Source organism: Nicotiana attenuata, unplaced genomic scaffold, assembly GCF_001879085.1.
Source record: "Nicotiana attenuata strain UT unplaced genomic scaffold, NIATTr2, whole genome shotgun sequence".
Classification (NCBI taxonomy): domain Eukaryota; kingdom Viridiplantae; phylum Streptophyta; class Magnoliopsida; order Solanales; family Solanaceae; genus Nicotiana; species Nicotiana attenuata.
Window position 1 is genome coordinate 2,631 of NW_017672177.1, and position 18,375 is coordinate 21,005.

An 18,375-nucleotide genomic window follows, 5' to 3' on the forward strand; every position below is an offset into this window, starting at 1 on the left:
CGGAAATCCCTGTTCAGATATAGAGATTTCGAGGGTTAGTTTTCAAAAGCTAGAAAAATCAAATTGAGCTCGGGGAAGGGTGATTTTGAGAGGGTTTTGAAGAGGAGATTATTGGGTAACGTTTCTCTAATCCCTTATAGTTATATTTCATCATTGTGTAGTTAAATCCATCATTAAAAATTCGAATTGAGGATCAAATATTGGAAAATATTGGGTGAAACTTCATAGGCTAAACTATTGAGTTTTGAGTGGGTGTTTGACCTCCGATTTGGGAGATTTTTGTATGGTTAGACTCCTGAGAGTACGAGGGTTCTGAAAATGTAAAAATTATTCGATTCCGAGACGTTGTCCTGAAGGGCATTTTGGTCATTTTACCTAATTTCACGCTGTAGCTTTGAATTAAATAGTGAAACCAGTTGTTTGCGATGTTATTTACGATATGTAATTGAATTGAATAGATTTGGGCCATTTGGAGTCGGATACTCGTGGCAAAGGTGTGGTTTCTGGTTGATTTTGTACCAGTTCGAGGTAAGTGGCTTGTCTAACCTTGTGTGAGGGACCTTTCCCCTTAGGATTTTATTATTTGGTATTTTGAGTGCCTTGTACACGAGGTGACGAGCGTGTACTTGAGCCAATTGTTGAAAATTCGGTTTTTACTTAAGATATTGAGATTGAGTTTCTTTCATATTTGCTTTATTCTACTTGCAATTATAACCTGTGCTAGATTAGAAAAGCATGTTTAGTTGATTTAACTTGCCTAATTGCTTATGTTTCCTTGACTGTACAACGTGAAGCATGCTAGGCCAGAACTACCTGTTGCTTGTCTTTGTACTTCATTTCTGTGTATCTTTTGGTTGTGATTGCGCATTTACATTGGGACTACGGATGTGGGATTCCGGTAGCTCCCCCCCTTGTTTGTTTATATTTGGGACTACGGGTTCGATTCCTGGTAGATCCCCCTGTACTTTTACTTTGGGACTGCGGGTTAGATTCCCGATAGATCCCCCTGCACATTTATGGTTGGAGTACGGGATGGTATCCCGGGAGATCTTTCGAATTTGCACATGAGATGGACTACGGGACGGTATCCCGGGAGCTCCACTGGACAGTTGAGAAAAGGACTACAGGGCGGTATCCTGGGAGATCCTCATTGTTATCATTGGTATTGAACTGTACATATTCCGTGTTTACTCTGTTCCTGGTGTAGTTGTTATTGCTTTGTTGACCTGTCTTATCTCACTGCTGTACTCATTATTACTGTTAGTATTTCATGCTGTTAATTTATTATTATATTTTACCTCAGTAGGGCCCTGACCTTCCTCGTCACTACCCAACCGAGGTTAGGCTTGGCAATTACTGAGTACCGCTATGGTGTACTCATGCCCCTTCTGCGCATGTTTTTTATGTGCAGATCCAGGTACCTCCACTCAAGCGTACTATCCTCGATGCGGAGAGATCTAGTGGAGACTTCGAGGTATGTCTGCCGCGTCCGCAGACCAGGAGTCTGTATTCTGTTCCAGCTTTAGTAGTTATTCTATCCTTTTCTTTCAGTTGTTTAGACATTCTGGAGTTAGAGCAGCATATCACGTTTCTATTGGCCTGTGGTTCCCGTGAGTTTTCGGGTTTTGGGATAAACTTGTAGACTTCCGCGTTTATTTTTGAGTTGTATATGCGAAGTGGCACTTATATACCATTTTCTTCTAGTTTTTCTAAATTTAATTAAACATTTCCGCAAGTTATATTAATTTCCGCACTGTTAGGCTTACCTAGTTGTAGGAGCTAGGTTCCATCACGACATGTTCATGGAGGGTGAACCGGGGTCGTGACAAGTTGGTATTAGAGCTCTAGGTTCATAGGAGTCACGAAACACAGGCCGGTTTATTAGAGTCTCGCTGATCGGTACGGAGACGTCTGTACTTATCCACGAGAGGCTATGTAACTGTTTAGGAAAAATCTTCATTTCATTTGAATTCCTTGTCGTGCGATACTTTTGGACATCAATTCTAAACTTCTAACTTCTATTCTCTCACAGATGGTGAGGACACGTGCTACTTGGGATGATCAGGCACCCGCGCCCCCTCATACAGCCGTCAGAGGCCGGGGCTGGGGCCGGGGGAGAGGTCGAAGACGCGCACGTGGTGCAGCCAGAGCACCCGCGCGAGCTGCCGCCGAGGTACCACCAGCAGATCCAGCCGGAGCCCAGGCACCTGGAACACCTACTACTGCCACTACTACTCCAGCTCTCCAGGAGACTTTGGCTTAGTTCATGAGCATGTACACCACCTTGGCTTAGGCAGGGTTGCTTCCCCTTGCTGCAGCCACATCCCAGGCCGGGGGAGGAGCACAGACTCCCGCCGTCCGCACTCCTGAGCAGCGAGTGCAGGTTGAGCAGTCTCCCGAGATTTTTCCCGCACCGCCTGCAGCGCCAGTTCAGCCCGAGGATGGGTCGGCCGCTTCAGAGGACGAGCAGAGGAGACTTGAGAGGTTCAAGAAGTATGATCCCCCAGTGTTCAGTGGATTAGCATCAGACGATGCCTTGGGATTTCTAGAGGAGTGTCATCGTATTCTTCGCACTACGGGCATAGTGGAGTCCAGCGGGGTTTCTTTCACTGCTTTTCAGCTTCGGGGAGCCGCCTATGATTGGTGGTGCACTTATGAGATAGAGAGTCCAGTCGAGGCTGCTTCACTGACTTGGACCCAGTTCTCGGATATGTTCATGAGAGAGTTTGTCCCCCAATGTCTTAGGGATGCGTGGCGCGCAGAGTTTGACCATTTGCGCCAGTGTGCTATGACCGTTTCAGAGTATGCTATCCACTACACCAGGTTGGCTAGGCATGCACCGGCCTTGGTTGCTACAGTTCGGGAGAGAGTTTGCAGGTTCATTGAGGGCCTTATCCCACCCATCAGGTCTAGCATGGCTCGAGAGTTGGAGATGAACATTCCTTATCAGCAGGTAGTGAGCATTGCTAGGAGGATCGAGGGTATGCTCGCCAGGGAGCGAGAGGAGAGGGAGGCCAAGAGGTCTCGAGAGTCGGGTCACTACTCTGGTGCCCGTACCCCAGCAGCAGGTCGTTATGGCAGAGGTTATGCGGGTCGCCCTGTACATTCAGCTCTTCCAGCAGCCGGCAGCGCTCCAGCTCCACCTACACCTCAGGAGCCTTACAATGCACCTCCAGTTTCTAGCGCGCCTCCTGCGCGGGGTGCTTCCAGAAGTCAGCCCAGCAGACCTGGCCCTAGCCAGTCATAGCCACCGCGTCCTCCCAGAACTTGTTTCGAGTGTGGTGATACACGCCACATGGTTAAGGACTGCCCCAGACTTGGTAGGGGTGCATCTTCACAGACTGCTCAGCCACAGCGTGCTCCTCAGAGTTCTCAGGCCATGGTCACAGCTCCAGCTGCTACCCCACCTGCCCAGCCGGCTAGGGGCGGACGTCGGGGAGATAGAGGTCGCCCTCGAGAGAGGGGCCGGGCTATATATTATGCTATTCCTGCTCGTAGCGAGGCTATTGCCTCCGACTCCGTCATTACAGGTATTATACTGGTTTACCACAGAGAGGCATCGGTTCTATTCGATCCGGGCTCTACTTATTCTTATGTGTCTTCTTACTTTGCTCCGCATTTGGGTGTGCCTCAGGATTCTTTGAGTGCCCCCGTTTATGTTTCTACTCCTGTGGGGGATTCTCTTGTTGTGGACCGCGTTTATCGGTCATGTTTGGTTACTATTCGTGGTTTTGAGACCAGAGCGGATTTATTGTTACTCGGTATGGTGGATTTTGACATTATTTTGGGCATGGACTGGTTGTCGCCCCATTTTGCTATTCTTGATTGTCACGCCAAGACCGTGACGCTGGCTATGCCAGGTATTCCGCGTATTGAGTGGAGTGGTACTCTAGATCACACTCCCAGTAGAGTTATCTCTTTCCTTAAAGCTCAGCGTATGGTTGAGAATGGGTGTGCCGCGTATTTAGCTTATGTGAGAGATGTCAGTGTTGATACCACTTCTACTGATTCAGTTCCAGTGGTACGGGATTATCCTGATGTGTTTCCAGCTGATCTTTCGGGCATGCCGCCCGATAGAGATATTGATTTTGGCATTGATCTGTTGCCGGGCACTCAGCCTATTTCCATTCCTCCGTATCGTATGGCTCCTCCTGAGTTGAAGGAGTTGAAGGATCAGTTACAGGAATTGCTTGGTAAGGGTTTTATTCGACCCAGTGTTTCACCGTGGGGTGCTCCTATTTTGTTCGTGAAGAAGAAGGATGGTTCTATGCGTATGTGTATTGATTATCGCCAGCTGAACAAGGTTACAGTGAAGAACCGTTATCCTTTGCCTCGTATTGATGATCTGTTTGACCAGCTTCGGGGCACACATGTGTTTTCTAAGATTGACTTGCGCTCAGGGTACCATCAGTTGAAGATTCGGGAGCCAGATATCCCAAAGACTGCCTTCAGGACTCGCTATGGTCATTACGAGTTCCTTGTTATGTCATTTGGGCTGACCAATGCCCTAGCGACTTTCATGCATTTGATGCACACTGTGTTCAGACCATATCTTGACTCGTTCTTTATTATTTTTATTGATGATATTCTGGTGTATTCCTGGAGTCGGGAAGATCATGAGCAGCACCTGAGGACCGTGTTTTTGACCTTGAGGCAGAAGAAGTTATATGCAAAGTTCTCAAAATATGAGTTTTGGCTGAGTTTTGTGGCATTCTTAGGCCACGTGATTTTGAGTGAGGGTATCCGAGGAAGATAGAGGCCGTACAGAGTTGGCCCAGGCCGTCCTCAACTACAGAGATTCGCAGTTTCCTGACGGGCTACTACCGTCGCTTCGTGGGAGGATTTTCATCGATTGCAGCCCCTATGACTAGATTGACCCAGAAGGGTGCCCTATTTCAGTGGACATAGGAGTGTGAGGCGAGCTTTCAGAAGCTCAAGACAGCTTTGACTACAGCCCCAATTTTGATGTTGCCTACCAGTTCGGGGTCTTATACTGTCTATTGTGACGCCTCGAGAGTTGGCCTTGGAGCGGTGTTGATGCAGGACGGTAGGGTGATTGCCTACGCGTCCAGACAGTTGAAGATACATGAAAAGAATTACCCTGTCCACGACCTTGAGTTAGCTGCCATTGTTCATGCCTTGAAGATCTGGCGTCATTATTTGTACGGTGTGACTTGTGAGATCTATACGGACCATCGGAGCTTGCAGCACTTGCTCAAGCAAATGGATCTAAATATGCGTCAGAGGAGGTTGTTAGAGTTGCTGAAGGATTATGATATCACTATCCTGTATCACCCGGGCAAGGCCAATATAGTGGCGGATGCCTTGAGTCGCCGGGCGGAGAGTTTGGGGAGTTTGGCATATTTACCAGCTTCGGAGAGGCCTATGGCGATGGATGATCATGCCTTAGCCAGCCAGTTTGTGAGATTGGACCTTTCGGAGCCCAGCCGGGTTCTAGCTTGTGTGGTTTTCCGGTCTTCCTTATTTGATCGTATCAGGAAGCAGCAGTATGAAGACCCTCATTTACTTGTCCTTAAGGACAAGGTTCAGCGTGGAGATGCCAGGGATGTGACCATTGGAGATGACGGGTTATTCAGGATGCAGGGCCGGATTTGTGTGCCCAATGTTGATGGGCTTCGAGAGAAGATTCTAGCAGAGGCCCATAGTTCGCGGTATTCCATCATTCCGGGTGCCACGAAGATGTATCAGGATTTGAGGCAGGACTATTGGTGGAGGCGGATGAAGAAAGATATAGTTGGTTATGTGTCTAGATGCCTCAACTGCCAGTAGGTGAAGTATGAGCACCAGCGCCCGGGTGGGTTGCTTCAGCAGATAGAGATTCCGGAGTGGAAATGGGAGCGCATCACCATGGACTTTGTATCTGGACTCCCACGGACCTTGAAGAAGTTTGATTCCATTTGGATTATTGTGGATCGGCTGACCAAGTCCGCTCATTTTATTCCTGTGTGTACCACTTATTCATCGGAGCGGTTGGCGGAGATTTATATCCGGGAGATCGTCCGTCTGCATGGTATTACAGTTTCTATTATTGCGGACAGAGGTACTCAGTTTACATCGCGGTCCTGGAGAGCCGTGCAGGAGGAGTTAGGTACTCGGGTGGAGCTGAGTACAGCATTTCACCCCCAGATAGACGGACAGTCCGAGCGCTCTATTCAGATTCTTGAGGATATGCTCCATGCGTGTGTGATTGAGTTTGGAGGGTCTTGGGATCATTTCTTGCCATTGGCGGAGTTTTCTTACAACAACAGTTATCAGTCCAGCACTCAGATGGCGCCATATGAGGCTTTATATGGTAGGAGGTGTAGATCTCCGGTGGGCTGGTTTGAGCCGGGTGAGGCCAGGCTATTCGGCACAGAGTTGGTCCAAGACGCATTGGAGAAGGTTAAGATGATTCAGGATAGACTCCGTACAGCCCAGTCCAGACAGAAGAGCTACGCAGATAGGAAGGTTCGTGATGTTTCATATATGGTTGGTGAGCGGGTTCTGCTCCGGGTTTTGCCTATGAAAGGTGTCATGAGGTTTGGGAAGAACGGAAAGCTAAGTCCGAGGTTTATTGGCCCTTTCGAGATCTTGAAGCGAGTTGGGGAGGTTGCTTATGAGCTTGCCTTACCTCCAAGTTTGGCCGGAGTTCATCCGGTATTTCATGTTTCGATGCTCCGGAGGTATCACGGTGACTCGTCGCACGTGTTGGATTTCAGTTCAGTCAAGTTGGACAAGGATCTATCCTATGTTAAGGAGCCAGTGGCTATATTGGACAGGTAGATCAGAAAGTTGAGGTCAAAGAACATAGCTTCAGTGAAGGTTTAGTGGCGGGGTCAGCCGGTCGAGGAGGCGACTTGGGAGACCGAGCAGGACATGCGCACTAGTTACCCTCATCTTTTCACTACATCAGGTATGTTCTCTATGCTCGTTCGAGGACGAACAAATGTTTAAGTGTAGGAGGATGTGATGACCCGACCGGTCGTCTTAAGAATTTACGCCTCGATCCCCTTTTAACTGCTTCCCCTAAGTTTATTTCTGCTATTTTGGTTTGCCGGGACGTTCAGTGTTCGGTTTTGGAGAGTTTTGGGACACTTAGTCCCTAAATGAGAGCTTAAGTATTGAAAAGTAGTCCTGTAACGACCCAATTCCAAACCCGGTTGTAATGGCGCCTCTCGTGAAGATAAGGCCGGCCAGAACAACGCAAACACCTCTTTTAAAGTAATTAATTAATATTAACAATTCTAACACATGTTTAATATAGTCAATAATGCGGAATCAGCGATAATAACAAGGGAAACCATCCCGACACAGCCCAAACCGGGGTGTCACAAGTCATGAGCTACTACAGAGTTTTCTATAAGTCTACAACGTATGAAATCTGGTACAATAGTCTGAAGAAAACATAAATGATAGAGGATAAGGGAGACAAGGGGCTGCGGACGTCAACAGCTACCTCGTAACTCCAAATCGCTGCCTGGTCTGGAAAGAATCAGCGCTCAGGTGCTGACTTTGCTATGCCTGAATCTGCACACATGGTGCAGGGAGTAGTGTGAGTACTCCGACCCAGTGAGTAATAATAATAAATAATAACCGAAGGCATGAAAACACTTAAGTGTACAAGGCAATTCTATATCAGGCAGTAATACTTAAAGCAGTAAAAACAGTAAAAGTCAAATGAAATCTCCTTTTAAAAACAGGTAAATCAGATAAAGCAACAATAAATAGTGAGTAGAAATCTGCCCCTCGGGCCCAGTATCAATCGCTCAGAACAGTATCAGCCCCTCGGGCTCAGTATCAGTCACTCAACATAACATCAGCCCCTCGGGCTCACTCTCAGATCATATGGGTACCCGCGCTCACTGTGGGTGTGCAGACTCCGGAGGGGCCCCTTACGGCCCAAGCGCTATATCAACATAAGGCATGAAAGCCTTCTCACATCACTCATAAGGCCTGAAAGCCTCCTCACATCACTCACAAGGCCTGAAAGCCTCCTCACATCACTCACAAGGCCTGAAAGCCTCCTCACATCACTCACAAGGCCTGAAAGCCTCACTCAGTCCAGAAAACATCATAAGCCCCTCGGGCATCAATAAAATAGTAGTGCTCAGCCCAAACAACAGTGGAAATATCATTTAAGTCTCATAGTTCAATTAAAGCAGCTGAGTTTGTAAAACAGTATAATCAACATGACTGAGTTCAAGTAGTATATCAAATTGTGAGGAAACAGTGATAAAAATCCACGAAGGATTCAAGTAGTCGGCATGAAGCCCAAAATATGGCAATAGGCCCAAATCATGTTGATAACAAATACATTTCAGTCAAATACGCGGTAAAAATATCAATCGGGACGGACCAAGTCACAATCCCCAGTAGTAAACAACCCCGCGCTCGTCATGAAGAGCGTGTTTCACCTCAGTATAACACTACGTTGTGCAAATCCGGGGTTTCAAACCCTCAAGATATCATTTACTATCATTACTCACCTCAAACCGGCCAAAATCTTAGCTCCCTATGCCCTTGCCTCGCAAATCGGCCTCCTCGCACGTCGAATCTGACCAAAACCACAACGAATACGTCACAATAGGCTAAGGGAACATAACCCAATCGAAAAACATCGAAAATCACGAAATTTGCAAAACCCGAGCCCCGGGCCCACTTCTCGAATTTCAGAAAATTTTACATCAACGGATTCCTTATCTCGCCACGAGTCTATACATACCAAGAACTCCCAAATCCGAGCTCAAATGACCCATCAAAACCCAATTTGAAATTTCAAAACTCAAGCCCTAGTTCTTCCCCCTTTTTGATAAATTTTCATGAGTTTCTTGGTTGATTCTACAATTAAATCATGTAATTAGGTCATAGAACTCACCTCCAATCAATCCCAGTCGAAATCCCCTTCAATTCCCTTCCAAAAGCTCTCAAGGATGCTAAAAAATGGAGGAAATATAACCTAGCTCGCGGAACAAAATGACTTAAATCAATTCTGCCCAGGTGGCTTTTTACTCTATGCGAACGCGAGGGCATTTACGCGTTCGCGATGCACAAAAATCCCATTCGTCCATTTTACCCTTCGCGAACGCGAAGCCTCATATGCGATCACGATTCTCTAGCTGATACTACTACGCGAACGCGAGCCTTGATCCGCGTACGCGAAGAACAAATATTATGGAACTTCAAATCCTTCTACGCGAACGCGATTTTCCTTCCGCGAACGCGATGCACTACCTCCCAGACCTACGCGATCGCGAACCACTGAGCGCAAACGCGATGGACAAAGTCCCAGCCTCTCAATTTTTCCTCTACGCGATCGCGACACACCTTCGCGATCGCGATGACCAAATCTCTGCAACACTTCAGCGAAAATCTGCAACTTCAACATGCAAGAATTGGTCTGATTGACCATCCGAAATCACCCCGAGGCCCCCGGGACCTAAACCAAAAGCACCAACACATCCTAAAACATCATTCAAACTTGTTCCAATCATAAAAACACCTCAAACAACACTAAAACCATCATTTCTCATCGAATTCAAGCCTAAGTTCTTCAAAAACTTCTGAAATACGCATTCGATCAAAAACCCAACCAAATCACCTCCGAATGACCTGAAATTTTGCACACACATCCCAAATCACATAGCGTAGCTACAGCAACTCTCGGAATTCCATTCCGACCCTCGGATCAAAGTATCACCTATCAACCGGAATTCACCAAAATACTAACTTCGCCAATTCAAGCCTAATTCTATATCGGACTTCCAAAACCAATTCCGATCGCGCTCCTAAGTCACAAATCATCCCCCGAGCTAACCGAATTATCGGAATTCGCATCCGAGCCCTCTAACACATAAGTCAACATCCGGTTGACTTTTCCAAAACAAACCTTCCTTAAAGAGACTAAGTGTCTTATTTCCTTCTAAAACCTATCCAAATCAACTCGTTCACACAAGACTCTTATAATGAAGCATAAAGAAGCAGAAAAATGGGGGAAACGGGGCGGTAGCTCACATGACGACGGGCCGGGTCATCACATCCTCCCCAACTAAAATAAACGCTCGTCCTCGAGCGGGTCATGAATCAAACCTGAAGCCTCAAACAGGTGAGGATATCTGCTCCGCATCTCCCGCTCGGTCTCCCAAGTAGCCTCCTCCACGGGCCAACCTCTCCATTGCACTTTCACTGAAGCGACATCCTTTGACCTCAACTTCTGAACATGACGATCCAAATTGGCCGCTGGCTCTACATCATAAGTCAAATCATCATCCAACTGAACCGTGCTGAAGTCCAATACATGGGACGGGTCCCCAACATACTTCCGGAGCATAGATACATGAAATACCGGATGCACGCCCGACAAGCTGCGTGGCAAGGCAAGCTCATAAGCCACCTCCCCAATCCTCCTAAGTACCTCAAAAGGCCTAATAAACCGCAGACTCAACTTCCCTTTCTTTCCAAATCGCATAACACCCTTCATGGCCGAAACCTTCAGCAAGACCTTCTAACCAACCATATAAGACACATCTCGAACCTTCCGGTCCGCATAACTCTTCTGACGCGACTGTGCTGTACGAAGCCTTTCCTGAATCAGCTTCACCTTCTCCAAGGCATCCTGAACCAACTCTGTCTCCAATAGCCTAGCCTCGCCAGGCTCGAACCAACCAATAGGAGATCTACACCGCCTCCCATACAACGCTTCATACAGAGCCATCTGAATGCTCGATTGATAACTGTTGTTGTAGGCAAACTCTGCAAGCGGCAAAAACCCATCCCAAGAACCTCCAAAATCAATAACACAGGCACGCAACATGTCCTCCAATATATGAATAGTACGCTCGGACCGTCCGTCCGTCTGAGGATGAAATGCTGTGCTCAACTCCACCTGTGTACCCAACTCTCGCTGAAAAGTCTTCCGGAACTGAGAAGTAAACTGAGTACCCCTATCTGAGATAATAGACACTGGAATACCATGCAATCGGGCAATTTCCGGATAAAGATCCCTGCCAGCCACTCCAAAGAATAGGTAGTACATACCGGAATGAAGTGCGCGGACTTGGTCAGCCGATCCACAATCACCCAAATCGAATTGAACTTCTTCAAAGTCCGAGGAAGACCGCTCACAAAATCCATAGTGACTCTCTCCCACTTTCACTCGGGAATAATCATCCGCTGAAGTACGCCACCCGGTCTCTGATGCTCATATTCACCTGCTGGCAGTTGAGACACCGAGCCACAAATCCTACAATATCTTTCTTCATTCTTCTCCACTAATAATGCTGCCTCAAATCCTGATACATCTTCTCGGCACCCGGATGAATGGAATACCGCGAGCTATGGGCCTCCTCCAATATCAACTCCCGAAGCCCATCCACATTGGGCACACAAATCCGGCCCTGCATCCTCAACACACCATCCTCACCAATAGTCACGTCTCTGGCATCATCATGCTGGACCCTGTCCTTAAGGACAAGCAAGTGCGGATTATCATACTGGCGCTCTCTGATGTGATCATATAAGGAAGACCGGGAAACCACACAAGCCAACACCCGACTAGGCTCCGAAATATCTAGTCTCACCAACTGATTGGCCAAGGCCTGAACATCAACTGCAAAGGGCCTCTCCCCAACTGGAATGTACGCCAAACTCCCCATACTAACTGCCTTTCGGCTCAAAGCATCGGCCACTACATTGGCCTTCCCCGGGTGATACAGAATGGTAATATCATAATCCTTAAGTAACTCTAGCCATCTCCGCTGCCTCAAATTAAGATCCTTTTGCTTCAACAAATGCTAAAGACTGCGATGATCGGTGAATACCTCACAAGATACGCTATACAAGTAGTGCCTCCAAATCTTCAAAGCATGAACTATAGCAGCCAACTCCAAATCATGTACAGGGTAGTTCTTCTCGTGGGGCTTCAACTGACGAGAAGCATAAGCAATGACTCTACCCTCCTGCATCAATACACATCCAATACCAACTCTCGAAGAATCACAATATACAGTATAAGAACCTGAAGCCGATGGCAAAACCAATACTAGAGCTGTGGTCAAAGCTGTCTTGAGCTTCTGAAAGCTCTCCTCGCACTCGTCCGACCATACAAATGGAGCACCCTTCTGAGTCAACTTGGTCAAGGGCGATGCAATAGAGGAAAATCCCTGAACAAACCGGCGATAATAACCTGCCAAACCAAGGAAACTACGAATCTCTGTGGCTGAGGTCGGTTTGGGCCAACTCTGAACCGCCTCTATCTTCTTTGGGTCGACCTGAATACCCTCGCTGGACACCACGTGCCCCAAGAAAGCCACTGAACTGAGCCAGAACTCACATTTGGAGAACTTTGCATAAAGCTTCTCCTCCCTCAATCTCTGCAATACAACTCGAAAATGCTGTGCGTGCTCCTCCTGACTACGCGAGTACACCAGAATATCATCAATAAAAACAATAACGAATGAATCTAGATAAGGTCGAAATACACTGTTCATCAAATGCATGAACGCTGCTGGGGCATTAGTCAGCCCAAAAGACATAACAAGAAACTCATAGTGCCCATATCTAGTCCTGAAAGCAGTCTTAATAATATCTGAATTCCTGATCTTCAACTGGTGATAGCCCGAACGTAGATCAATCTTGGAGAACACCCTCGCTCCCTGAAGCTGGTTAAACAAATCATCAATGCGAGGCAGGGTATACTTGTTCTTCACTGTTACTTTGTTCAATTGCCTGTAGTCAATGCACATTCTCATGGTGCCATCCTTCTTCTTCACAAACAGAACCGGTGCACCCCACGGTGACACACTAGGCCGAATGAACCCCTTATCTAGGAGTTCCTGAAGCTGATCCTTCAATTCTTTCAACTCCGCTGGTGCCATACGATATGGCGGAATGGAAATGGGCTGAGTGCCCGGCACCAGGTCAATACCAAAATCAATATCCCTGTCCGGGGGCATGCCCGGCAGGTCTGCAGGGAAAACATCAGGAAACTCCCTCACGAGTGGAACATAATCAATGCTAGGAGTCTTGGCTCCAACATCCCTCACAAACGCCAAATATGAAAGGCAACCCTTCCCAACTATACGTTGGGCCTTTAAGAATGAAATCACCCTACTAGAAACATAATCAGTCACACCACGCCACTCGATCCTCGGTACACCCGGTATAGCCAAAGTGACGGTCTTGGCATGACAATCTAGAATAGCATGACACGGAGATAACCAGTCCATGCCCAAAATGATATCAAAATCCACCATGCTCAATAGCAATAGATTGACTCGAGTCTCCAGACCCCCAATAGTCACCAAACATGACTGGCACACATGGTCTACAACAATAGTATCGCCCACCGGGGTAGATACATGAACAGGTAAAGCAAGACACCCTCGGGATGTACCCAAATGATGAGCAAAATGAGGACACATAAGAATAGGTGGAACCGGGATCAAATAAGACTGAGGCATCTCTGTGGCAGACTGAAATAATACCTGTAATGACGACATCTGAAGCAATGGCATCTGTCCTGCCCTGAAGAGCATAAAACGAGCCTGACCACCGCCTGATCGACCTCCATCTCTGGGGTGACCCCTGGCTGCCTGACCCTCACCCCTAGCTGGCGGGGCGGGTGCTGAAGAAACTGGACCAGAAGACGAAGGCTGACCCCTCTGCTGAGATGAGCTAGCAGCACGATGAGGACACTGCCTCCACATATGTCCAAACTCTCCGCACTCATAACAACTCCCAGGTGCTGGAGAATGGGACTGAAGGGAACCCCTCGCGCCAAAGTGACTAGCTGACGCACTCGGCCTAGAAGAACCCTAAGTAGACGGGACACGAGATGAACCCTGTGCTGGAAGAGCGCTGAGTGAAGGCTGACTCTGCTGAGAACCATGATAACCACGACCTGAAGATGCACCACGATACTCGGGACGAGCCGACTGAGCGGTCCTGAAAGAACAATACCTACCATGCTGGAACTGGCCCCTCGAAGGAGAGCCACTGTAACTGCAGAACCTCGAGGCCTCTCTCTCCTCTCGATCCTGAAGGCGAACCACCTCAATCTCTCGAGCTATATCAACCACCTCCTCGAATGAAGCACCCAATACTCTCTCTCTAGTCATAAGAACACGGAGATGGTAGTTAAGGCCATCAACGAATCTCCTAATACGATCACGATCAGTCGGAACCATCCAAACGGCATGACGAGCCAACTCTGAAAACCTCATCTCATACTGAGACACAGTCATATCTCCCTGCCGTAGCCACTCAAACTGCCTGCACAGCTCCTCTCTGCGGGACTGCGGTACATACTTCTTCAAGAAGAGAGTGGAGAACTCCTGCCAAGTCAAATGTGCTGCACCAGTCGGCCTAAGCCTCTCATACGTCTCCCACCAAGTAAAGGCAGCCCCAGTAAACTGAAAGGCGGTAAAAGCCACACCACTAGACTCGAGAATCCCTGCTGTACGGAGCATCCCCTGACACCTGTCAAGAAAACCCTGGGCATCCTCGCCCTCAGCACCACTGAATGTCGGAGGCTGGATCTACCAAACCTCTCAAGACGACGCTGCTCATCCTCAGGCATAGCTGGAACCCTAAACTCCTGCACTGGTGAAACTGGCTGGGCTGGAGGTGCCTCTGGAGTCTATAATCCCTGCACTACCTGCTCAGGTGTGCGAGCAGCGGGGGTCTGATTGCCTCCCCCAGCCTGCGAAGTAGCTGCTGCTGTGGTGGCTGAAACGACCTGAGCTAGGCCAGTGCAAACTGTCAAAATCTGAGCCAAAGTCTCCTGAAGGCCAGGAATCACGATGGGGACAGCTGGTGCCTGAACTGGTGCTGCTGGAGCCTGATCCTGAGCTGGGGCAATTGGTGGATCAACAGGCGCTGCCCCTGCTGCTCTGCCTCTGCCACGACCACAACCTCGTCCACGGCCTCTGGTGGTCTCAGTGGGTGGTACTGGTGGTCGTCCACCTCATCCGGTAGTTCGTGTCCTCACCATCTGTGAGAGAATAGAATAAAGAGAAGTTTAGTACTCGGATCAACAAGTTCGCACGATAGAAATTTCAAGAATGTGGAATTTTCCTAAAGGTTCTGCAGCCTCCCGAGGATAAGTACAGACGTCTCCGTACCGATCCACGAGACTCTACTAAACCAGCTCATGACTTGTGAGACCTAGTAACCTAGGCTCTGATACCAACTTGTCACGACCCAATTCCCAAACCCGGTTGTGATGGCGCCTCTCGTGAAGACAAGGCTAGCCAGAACAACGCAAACACCTCTTTTAAAGCAATTAATTAATATTAAGAATTCTAACACATGCTTAATATAGTCAATAATGCGGAATCAGCGATAATAACAAGGGAAACCATCCCGACACAGCCCAAACCGGGGTGTCACAAGTCATGAGCTACTACAAAGTTTTCTATAAGTCTACAGCGTATGAAATCTGGTACAATAGTCTGAAGAAAACATAAATGATAGAGGATAGGGGAGACAAGGGCCTGCGAACGTCAACAGCTACCTCGTAACTCCAAATCGTTGCCTGGTCTGGAAGGAATCAGCGCTCAGGTGCGAACTCTGCTATGCCTGAATCTGCACACATGGTGCAGGGAGTAATGTGAGTACTCTGACCTAGTGAGTAATAATAATAAATAATAACCGAAGGCATGAAAACACTTAAGTGCACAAGGCAATTCTATATCAGGCAGTGAATCACTTAAAGCGGTAAAAACAAAAAAGTCAAATGAAATCTCCTTTTAAAAACAGGTAAATCAGATAAAGCAACAATAAACAATGAGTAGAAATCTGCCCCTCGGGCCCAGTATCAATCGCTCAGAACAGTATCAGCCCCTCTGGCTCAGAATCAGTCACTCAGCATAACATCATCCCCTCGGGCTCACTCTTAGATCATATGGGTACCCGCGCTCACTATGGGTGTGCAGACTTCGGAAGGGCCCCTTACGGCCCAAGCGCTATATCAACATAAGGCCTGGATGCCTTCTCACATCACTCATAAGGCCTGAAAGCCTCCTCAAATCACTCACAAGGCCTGAAAGCCTCCTCACATCACTCACAAGGCCTGAAAGCCTCACTCAGTCCAGAAAACATCATAAGCCCCTCGGGCATCAATAAAATAGTAGTGCTCAGCCCAAACAACAGTGGAAATATCATTTAAGTCTCATAGTTCAATTAAAGCAGCTGAGTTTGTAAAACAGTATAATCAACAGGACTGAGTTCAAGTAGCATATCAAAATAGTGAGGAAACAGTGATAAAAATCCACGAAGGATTCAAGTAGTCGGCATGAAGCCCAAAATATGGCAATAGGCCCAAATCATGTTGATAACAAATACATTTCAGTCAAATACACGGTAAAAATATCAATCGGGACGGACCAAGTCACAATCCCCAGTAGTAAACAACCCCGCACTCGTCATGAAGCGCGTGTTTCACCTCAGTATAACACTACGTTGTGCAAATCCGGGGTTTCAAACCCTCAAGATATCATTTACTATCATTACTTACCTCAAACCGGCCAAAATCTTAGCTCGCTATGCCCTTGCCTCGCAAATCGGCCTCCTCGCGCGTCGAATCTGACCAAAACCACAACGAATACATCACAATAGGCTAAGGGAACATAACCCAATCGAAAAGAATCGAAAAACATCGAAAATCACAAAATTTGCAAAACCCGAGCCCCAGGCCCACTTCTCGAATTTCAGAAAATTTTACATCAACGGATTCCTTATCTCGCCACGAGTCTATACATACCAAGAACTGCCAAATCCGAGCTCAAATGACCCATCAAAACCCAATTTGAAATTTCAAAACTCAAGCCCTAGTTCTTCCCCTTTTTTGATAAATTTTCATGAGTTTCTATGTTGATTCTACAATTAAATCATGTAATTAGGTCATAGAACTCACCTCCAATCAATCCCAGTCGAAATCCCCTTCAATTCCCGTCCAAAAGCTCTCAAGGATGCTCAAAAATGGAGAAAATATAACCTAGCTCGCGGAACAAAATGACTTAAATCAATTCTGCCCAGGTGACTTTTTACTCTATGCGAACGCGAGGGCATTCACGCGTTCGCGATGCACAAAAATCTCATTGGTCCATTTTACCCTTCGCGAACGCGAAGCCTCATACGCGATCGCGATTTTCCTTCCGCGAACGCGATGCACTACCTCCCAGACCTACGCGATCGTGAACGATTGAGCGCGAATGTGATGAACAAAGTCCCAGCCTCTCAATTTTTCCTCTACGCGATCGCGACACACCCTCGCGATCGCGATGACCAAATCTTGGAACACTTCAGCTGGAAAATCTGCAACTTCAACATGCAAGAATTGGTCCGATTGACCATCCGAAATCACCCCGAGGCCCCCGGGACCTCAACTAAAAGCACCAACACATCCTAAAACATCATTCAAACTTGTTCCAATCATAAAAACACCTCAAACAACACTAAAACCATCATTTCTCATCGAATTCAAGCCTAAGTTCTTCAAAAACTTCTGAAATACGCATTCGATCAAAAACCCAACCAAATCACCTCCGAATGACCTGAAAGTTTGCACACACATCCCAAATCACATAACGAAGCTACAGCAACTCTCAGAATTCCATTTCGACCCTCGGATCAAAATCTCACCTATCAACCGGAATTCGCCAAAATACTAACTTCGCCAATTCAAGCCTAATTCTACACCGGACTTCCAAAACCAATTCCGATCGCGCTCCAAAGTCACAAATCATCCCCCGAAGCTAACCGAATCATCGGAATTCTCATCCGATCCCTCTAACACATAAGTCAACATCCGGTTGACTTTTCCAAAACAAACCTTCCTTAAAGAGACTAAGTGTCTCATTTCCTTCTAAAACCAATCCAAATCAACTCGTTCACAGAAGAAAAATGGGGGAAACGGGGCGGTAACTCACGTGATGACGGGCCGGGTTGTCACAAGTCCGTAGTCTAAACAGTGTGAAGACGACCTCAGAATGAAAATCTGATGGTTCCGTTAGCTCCGTTAGGTGATTTTGGGGTTGGGAGAGTGTTCGGAATGTATTTTCGAAGTCCGTAGCTCATTTAGGCTTGAAATGCCGAAGTTTGAATTTTTGAAGTTTCTGGTCCAATAGTGAGTTTTTGATCCGAGGGTCGGATTGGAATTCCGGAAGTTGCAGTAGCTCCATTGTCATTTGGGACGTATGTGCAAAATTTCAGGTTATTCGGACGTGTTTTGGTTAGGTTTTTGATCGAAGGCGCATTTTGATAAAATTTGAAGTTCTTAGGCTCAAATCCTTGTTTAATTTGAGTTTTCGATGTTGTTTTAGGTGGTTTAAGGATTGGTACAAGTTTGAATGAGGTATTAGGTGTTATTGGTGCTTT